Source organism: Molothrus aeneus, chromosome 9 (genome assembly GCF_037042795.1).
Source record: "Molothrus aeneus isolate 106 chromosome 9, BPBGC_Maene_1.0, whole genome shotgun sequence".
Classification (NCBI taxonomy): Eukaryota; Metazoa; Chordata; class Aves; order Passeriformes; family Icteridae; genus Molothrus; species Molothrus aeneus.
The window spans coordinates 9,631,350-9,640,466 of record NC_089654.1 but is presented as its reverse complement, the minus strand read 5'-3'; positions in this window follow the sequence as shown (position 1 = coordinate 9,640,466).

Below are 9,117 nucleotides of genomic sequence, written 5' to 3'. Positions count from 1 at the left end.
ATCTACACCTTTAGACTCTCTTCCTTTGCCTCTGATTGGAGATATTCTCATGTTGTCAACTGTAACCCCAAACCTTATTTACAGAAATATCCTGAAAGCCAGCTTAATCTAAACCTAAGTAGTATCTGTCATGCTTCTTTTTATAGTACAGCAGACAAAGCAAACTTAAAGGCACATACTTCTTTCTTTTTAGCTTTATACCTGTTTTGGACTCTTCTCTTTAGAGCTCAGACTTGCAGGGAGGTAAGTGCTCAAAAGCCCAGCTTCTGCTACAGACCTACTAAGAGTCTCCTAGCTGTTAAAATACTTGGGCAAAATCAGTCAGCTCATGTCATAGATTGCTTGTATTAAAGATTTCTATTGCAAAAGCAAAATGTGGTCAATGAAACTACTTGGTAATTTGGCTTATGCTGTTTTCTACTCACTAAAAATCTAGAAAAGCAAATCCTTGGAAGATCTAGAGCAAGGGGAGAGCAAACAAAGACTTTGTAGCCTAGCAAAGAGCTTGCTGAGTAATCTGAAGACATGAGGGTGAACTCTAAACCCTGCAGAGATTTCAGTCCTGTCCCAACACACAACCATACAAAACAAAACAAACATGCCACAACTAAGCCAGTCTTCTCAGGTCTAAAGTCAGCATTATTCTGGTGGTTTATATTGGAGTGTTCTCTGCTCTGCCTTTTTACCTCCAAACCCACTCAGGGCTGATTCATTCTCTGCACAGCAAACTGCTTAGCTGCCTTGTTGGAGAGGCTGCTCAGAGCAGGGCTGTGCTAGCTGGAGAAGCAGCAGCAGGACAGGCTTGTGCAGGCAGCCACCCCTGGGACACACAGAGCTTTGTGCCTTTGCCCAGCTGAGTTCTGTCCTTCCAACCAAACAATGCAACCTCTGAGGTGGCCAGGTTTGGAGATGGAGCATGGGCCACTTGTGTGGGCTTCACCTTTCCTGTGCAGCAAAGAGAACTGCCAGAACCAGAAACCAACTGTTGCCAGCTCATGCATTTCTCCTTGAGCACAGCTGTTGCCTCTGATGGGGTTTAGTTTTAATGCCTCTTAGGCTAAGGCATGATTGTATTACTAAATTGCAAGGGACCAAGAACCAACCTAATCACTTGGGTTTAAAGTTAAATAGAATGGAAAGAAACACAGGTAAAAGAAAACCAGAGTTTGAGACCCATCTGCCTCCTCTGACCTTCCCTCCCCCTCTCTCCAGACTCATGTTTTGAGGGGAAGGGGATCTGAGAAGCTGAAAAGTGACAGTCCTAGAGCTGCTGTGCCACGGGCAGGGCTACTTGTGCTTCGTGCCATTTCTCTGCCCACTCAGTTGTCCTTCATGTCTCAGTGTCTGTATTTTAGCTTTAGACACTGTATTAAACCATCATGTCACACTGCAAGTCTGTAAATAAGGCTACAGAGGGTGTTCAGGGACAGAGAAACTGCCATGAGGAGCACTGGAGTGGACAAGGCAGTGTGTGGGTCTTGTAAGACAGATCATCCCATAAGGATTTCCCATGGATAACAGTCAGTCTGCTGTGCTTGCTACCACTTAAAGCAGGATGAAAAAGGAATTCCACTGATCCAGGGAGCAGGAGTACAGGAGCAAGCCAGGGAGGCAGAGCAGTAAATTTTCAGTAATGAAGACTATGAAATGATGCAGAACCTAGAAGATTTTACTGGCCAGTGTTCTTATACCCAGGGGAGAACAGAAATGCCTACTGCCATTTCCCAGACATCTGTGAAGGAAACAGGAGACTGCTCACCTCCACATTATTTGTACTTAATTTTCTATAACTACATCAAATCAGTATAAATGTGGATTTGTCATGGGGGAAGTGGGACAGTTTTTCTAAGTGCATTGCCTGAACCTCTGCCCAAGACGTTAATGTACTTGCTACCTCTGCTTCACTGCATAGCAGAAGCAAGACAGGAATTTTATTTCCAATAATTTCTTTCTATCCCCCACAAAGAAAACAAAAATCATGCACTTACTGCCCATAAAACAGCCAAATTTTCAGTCCTACTGATACAGACCAAAGTGATAAGCAAAGCTGGAAGACCATGACTGCAAATATAAAAGTTTCCCAGCAGTTTCCCAAAATTTTTTGTGGTTTGGTTTTTTTTAATCTCCCAGAACTTTGTATTGTAACAACAGGCTTCAAAGTTCCCCACCCAAACACATTTAAATGAAGACTTTTCCTCACTCTAATACTAAAGGGGTCATGTTTCCTCACAGACCTGAAAAAAAAATCAACCTTCATCCAGAGCACAACTTCAAAACAATGTCAGAGAATAAAGCTCTTAGAAGCTCCCAGAAAAGAACCTTCTAATTGTGCCTGAAGATAGAGACCTTGTGAACTAGATCCCCACCAGAGTTAATCCTGCAACACTGGTAAGGTTTTATAAGAAATCATTAACTACTACATGAAGGAAGCATAGATAGGTTGATAATCTTTTGCATTTTAAATACAAAGGGATCGATTTATTCATCTGCCTGACAGCCTGCACTGTCTTCCTTGGCTTGTTCCCACTTCCTGTCCAATAAGTGCACTCGAAAGACACGCTCAACACAGGTCTGCTTCACATGCCCCAGCAGTTTAACAATGGTTAGCCTCAGTTCCTCTGTAATATTTTTCCTATTCAATGACCCATCAGCCAAATAACCCCCTGAACCACAAAACCAGCTTGATCTTGATCAGACTGACAGTGGTCACAGCTGCAAGAAAACAAGTACATGTTTGTTCCTACTGTTCAGCTCTCTCTCTGTTTACAGGTAGACCAGATTCCCCACCCTCAGATCAAATAAAGAGCCGAGTTAGTTACCAGAGGTATCCTCCCAGTCATAAAACAGGTCTCCCTGTGATGAACTGCCCAGAATTAATATATCCCTGGAGCAGAAGCCTTTTGCTAGCTCTCTTTGAACTACAATGGAACATCTGTTGACAATATCCCGCAGGGTAACTTCTCTCCTCCTCTGTTTTAATCCTCTTTCTCTTTCAGAAGTACACATCAGCTGCCACAGGACAACTCTCACAAGCATTAGAGTGTTTCCTTTCACTGGTCTTTCTTGGGACCAGTAGGAAGAGGGATGATCAGTCAGCTCTGATCAGTGTTTTCTTCAAAATTTGCTGTTATGTCCAGACTCCTGAAGCTTTCAATGCTGAATTACAGATTCTGCTTGGAACAAGACAAGACTCATGGGTTCTTGACCATGACTTTCGGCCAGATTTGGACACTCATTTGATTCTGACTGAGAAGAGTTTTACTAGGGACAATTGCAAAATTAGCAAAGTGTTCCTTTGCACTAGTCCTGGCTATGTTTTCTGATCACACAGACAATTAAACACAGTTTATTGCTAATTGCTTCAATTTCCCTTCTGATAATAAGGGCAGGATGGGAAATTTTGCCCACTTTTTCAAAAGGATCTCAATATTTTTAGGTGGAAGGAAACTGTGGACAAAACTATTTGTGGCTGTCTAGCAGAAAAGGGAACCTGTTTTCACAAAGGACTTAGAGAAGTGCTGGGGAAAGAGTTCCCTTCATTTTACAGAGTCTAAGCTGGTGTCATTCATTCACCTCTTCCCTTCTCCTTCAACAGACAGCAATTATAAAATTAAGTTATCTCAGAGGGAAATGGAATAAAAAAAAATTCAAACCACATAAGGAAATTTCACAGAGGCCTTTTCTGCCACTGTGGCACTCTATTCTCATAAAACAAACCAGCAACCTCCCCCTTATGAGCGTCATGGAATTTTCTGTTCAAACAACAACATTTCTCCACCTGTTTTGTGGCACACAAGAGGAAGCATTTTACCAGCACTTGTCAAGTCAGCTGCTCCATATTGGGTTGTGACAGGGTAAATCTATGGTCATTCTATATCTGTTCTGTTCCTGCTGTGCATAGTCTCCCTAAAAGGAACAATCCAAGCTCAGTCTACATCCCAGAGCTTCAGATAGCCAACAGTGCAAGCACAGCCCAACATAACATAAAACTTACTGTATAACTGGGAGAAAGAACCCTAAACATTTGAAGGCATTAGTAGAGAAAATACACTAAATTCTCTCAATTTGTTCTGGTCCACCAAGTGAGAGCTCAGAGGACAGGACCATACATCCCATCCCATGGAAGAGGGCTGAAGCAGAGGACTGCAGCCTAGGAATCCTCTGACCTTGGAGGAACACCCCCACTGTAGCTGAGCACCACAGCATCTCTCTCTGCAAGCCAGCTGGCAGCTGCCAAAGCTGATTCACAAATCAGGCCCTGCACCAGTGCCTGTCCCCTGCAGAGAAAGAGCAGAACACACAGAAAGGGTAGAAGGGGCAGGTCTGAACAAGGGGGCATGAGATGGCGAACAGCAGCTCAGGTCTCTGGCAGAGTGTGGGACTGGGCAGTCTGTGAATGATTTCTCAAAATGGCTGTTTGCCTTCCTGGAGCTGCCCCCCTTGGATCAGCCCCACACCTCACAGCTTCCACTTGTGGAAAATCCAGGGCACAAACAAGTGAAGAAGAGTTTGCCCACCCAGGGAAGCCAAGATCCTTTTCCATGTTTTAGTTGTTCCCGACAGTAAAGAGTGCATCTTTTCGTTAACATTAAAGGTCATGCAGCTCCAGCCCAGGCAGGTCATTGCTGAGATCATCACTCCAGCTATTTCCAGCCACTTCTCCGGCACCAGCTCAAAACACAGCCTGGAGACACATGTACAATCTACACCAAAAGCCCAAAGAATTATCCTTCCCCAGCCTTCTTACCCCATGTGCCAGACCTGAGCACAGCAGCAGTCTGTGTCTATCCCCTCCAGCACTGCTGGTTCAATGACTGCTGGCTCTGCAATCGTCTCAAACCCTATTAAAAACATCCTCATTTATCTCCCACTGAAACAGAAATACCAATGAGCATCCTCACAAGCCATGTAAACTCAAATAAAAAGAGGTGCCCGTGGTTCCAAGTGTTCTAGGCTAGCAAGCTGCTCCTGGGTGGCTCCTGGGTGCCCCTGCCATGGTAACTCCTGCAGGGTTCTGATGTTACCATGTACAAATAGTTGCTACAATAGTACAGCAACTATTTTATTGTTTATTATTATTTGTTTATTATTAAATGATGGGCTTTGCTTGAATGTCTGATCAGTAAACTCTGTATAAGAGTCCCCACCTGGCATGTGCCTCAGAATAAATGTTAGAGAAAAGCTTAACCCTTTGATGGGACGTGCAGGCTCTTCAGGCATTGCCCTAACAGCAACCTGACATGTTACAACTGCACCTACAAAGCAGCTAATTGTAGCAGGTTTGCTAGCAAAGTCTGAATCAGCAGGATTAGTAAATTGGAAAAACAGCACACAGGGCAGTTTCATATGCCTTACAGCCTCCATTCACAAGAATCTTAAGCATCTTACTAAAGTAGGGCATGAATTTTTTTTATTTTAAAGGAACATTAGTCCTTTGTTCCTGATTTCTTTTAATGCTAAGTGTTAATGCAAACACAAGGGGGTTTTATATCCTAAAAGCAAGGCATAAATCCAAAAGGATGAAGAGGCTGAGAGGCAAACCTTCTTGAAGTGAGCAATTTTCACCTTCTCGCTGGCTGTGTGTCAGCACCAAAACAAAAATGGAGCTACATTAAAAAATGGTATCTTGGCACTGTCAGAGGAAGTGATAAGTATCATAATTGGCCCTCACATGCAGCTTTTCATTATCCTGACACTACACGGGGAGGGAGGATGAAAGAACAGACAGGCACACACATGTTACCTCTGTCCTGGCATAGCAATGCTGCTCTCAGAACTAAGTTTTAAATCTGGCCCAAGTGCTAGGCCACTACTCCAAACTGTGCTGTCTTCCTGCCTTGAGGCACCTGATACTCAGCCCTACCAGTAAAACTGGGCCCAGCAGGAGCCTCTCATCTGTATGACCTCTGGAATGCCCTGAGCAGCAGAGCTTTGTCATCCACAGCACAGCAGAAAAACCTCCAGGTTCTTAAGATGCTGAGGGTGCAGGATCCAGCCACACTTACCTGCAGGCACCTCCATCTCCATGGCATTGGAAAGCTCCTTGGAGCTGAAGTGTCTGGGGTGGGAACCTCAGCCAAAGGCGGAGAGAACCACACTGCCTATCTCAGCAAGTTCTTGCTTCTCTCTAAAAGAAATGAAAAAAAAACCCAGAAGATTAGGCCAAAATTTCAAGGATAGACTTGCTGCGTCTAAGCATCCTTTGCCTACGTTTTGTGACACCTAGAGAAACTGCAGTTATTCCAATTTAATACCATTTTCTTATTCTTACATGGCTACCAGCAGTGGCACGAGGCTTCCATGACAGGCAGGAGAACATATTGGCAAAAATGTTCAGGCATTGGAATTCACCTGTCTGTGGCAACAACAGCTCCAGCCAGCTCCACATTGCTCAGGTTTAAACTATGAAGAATCAGCCACCTCATTTCTGCTCTGAGCCACGGCCACAATGCCAAACCCTTCCCATACAGGGCTCAGTTTGTGTTGGAAAGGGACAACAGGACACCTGACCTTACCACAAGATCTCTAAACCAGAGGCTGGAAAACCATATCCCAGACTGTTAGTAATGTTGGAGTAAGTGTGAAATCATTCCTGTGATCTCTTCTTTCCCTGCAGGTGCCATGGATGTTACTTCCTTCCAGAAGAGACTTTACACTTGATCTTTCAGATCAGAGGCTGTAGGTCTGACTGAAGGATAACACTGGCAGTCCCTGACACTTAGCAATGCCTGCTGGAGCAGTTACTGGGGGTGAGGACGGGGTGGCACCACTTTGGGGGGTTTCCAACAGTTGTGCCTCATGCAGCAGAAGGCAGCTCTGCTGAGCAATTCAGTTCTGTTTTCAGAGGTGAATGGGCTGGCAGCAGAACCTCTGCCTCCCCACCTAGCCCTGATCACATTGTTCTCTCAAATGTGCCAGCACAATTTTTTCCTGCAGCAGCACTGTGAAGCACACCACTTCAGGGGAAAAAAAAATCCAACAAAAAAGCCCAAACAATGGTGCACTTGTTAGAACCAGCTCGGCTCCCTGATCAGATTTACAGCACACCAACAACTGCAGTGGCAGAAATTTGGGAGGCAATGTGCTGTGAGGCCAGGGCAGGAAAATGCAGAGAGATTGGAACATTTTAAGCTGATGTTGACAGCACAGACAACGTCTCATGAAATCAGAGCTTAACAGGTGGGAGGGTGACATAATAAGGGAAGGCATTAGGCTTTTATAGAAAGAAATAGGGAATCAATATTTAATTACAGGAGAACTGCAATGAAGTTGTATTATTGAAACCATCTCACCAAGTTGATACAATATTTTTTATCAAAGAAAACCTAATAATGAATCTACATTAACCTCCAGACTCAGTGTTCACCAATACTTCCCTACTAATAAAAATAGACATTTATATGCTTGTGGTCAAGAGCTAGAAAGATCAGAAAAACTGACAAGGAATTAAGATGTCCTTTAACTCAATTTCAGTTACCAAATTGCCCTGACTGTTCAAACAATTTGTGTGAGTCTCTCTCTCTCACATTAGGTTCCTACCTAATGCAGAGCAATTGTTCCTCGCTAGGGTCAGGAAAAGGTTTCAAGAGCTGTGGATGGAAAGCAGAAGGAAAATCCCTTCTGTTACAATCAGTACAACATTGTGTCTTTGTCATTTACTGTTGTGGAGAACAATGAGATCTAATGTTCCTTTTTGTATAAATGCTTCATGATAACACCAATTCACACTGTATGCAACGTCATAGCAGCATTAGCCTGAGGGGGATGAATGAAAATGTTGTGTTTTTCCTAATAATAGAACAAACCACAAAGCCATACCTGGGACACAGACACCTCACAGACACATTGCTGCCTTCCCCCAGGGAAGTGAACCATATTCTCTGGATGCTGTTTTGCTGAAGCACAAAGCTGTCAGGGGGAGAGAATGGAAGCAGTGACATGAACTCTCAGCCAGACCTGTGACAGTTCAGACATCTGGCAGCTGTCTGAGGGCAGCTGGGGTGGACAGAGGGGACAATGAAACCGAGCCAAAGAGATCTAAGGATCTTCAGCAAGGAGGCTGAGATGTCACTCACTTCTCTCCAGGGAGCAGGGCAGAGCCCTTGGTAGGGGTGGGGGAGAGCAAGGGCCAAGCTAGCAGAGGTTTGAGGCACAAACAAAGCCAGTTCCCACCAGCTGGGGAGAAAGGAATGTGAGGGATGGGGAAACTGGGAAGGGATTAGAGCTCAGGCATTTCAAATGAGCACCTCTTCTTAAACTCACCAATTATTTCAGTCATTGAAGCAAAGTGCAAGTAAAGTAAGGAGACTACCCTGACAGAGGGCCTGGGCAGGAGACAGCAACACTCCTGGTTAAACAAGCCAGATGATGAGGTAGCTCAGGGAACAGCTCCAAGGACAGCTGTGAAAGAACAGCAGGTACCATCCTCCACACCCACATGGAAAGAGCAGATGATGCCAACCCTCAGGATACAAACATCTCAGTAGCAGAGGCTGCCATTTAGAATCACAGAATATCCTGTGCTGGGAGGGACCTGTAGGCACTAGCTTGTGGTCACCAGCATTGAAGGTAATGAGATATGGAGGGCTGAGGTTACTGACCAATCACAGAGGGTACAGAGGGCACACAGGTGTAAGGCATACAAAATGAGGGGAATAAAAGGTTGGCCTGAAGGGCAATAAATGGTAGAATGCTTGAAGCATTCTGGTGAGGTGTGCTGCTATGCTGTATGGTGACACTGTATGTATTGTGGCTGTCTTGACTGTGGTATGTGCTGTGACAGGGACCCACAAGGATTGTCTAGTCTGACTCCTAGCTCTGCACAGGACAACCCCAAAAATCACCTGTGCATCTGAGAGCATTGTCCAAATGAACTCTGGTAATCCTGGTGCTGTCAGCCCTTCCCTGGGGGTCTGAAGGACCGAACACCCTTCCTGCACTTAGCCTAACTCCAGGAGAGGGCAGACACTGAAGTCAAACCTGCCTCAAGCCTTGCCAGTTCAGGATTAAAATGGAAGAGCCCACTCACAGAGCTGACAAATCTGTTTCCTTCTGCATCAGTAAAGCCGGAGCCACACCTGGAAATGAGCTGTGCTCCACAGGCAGGTACAAAGGACA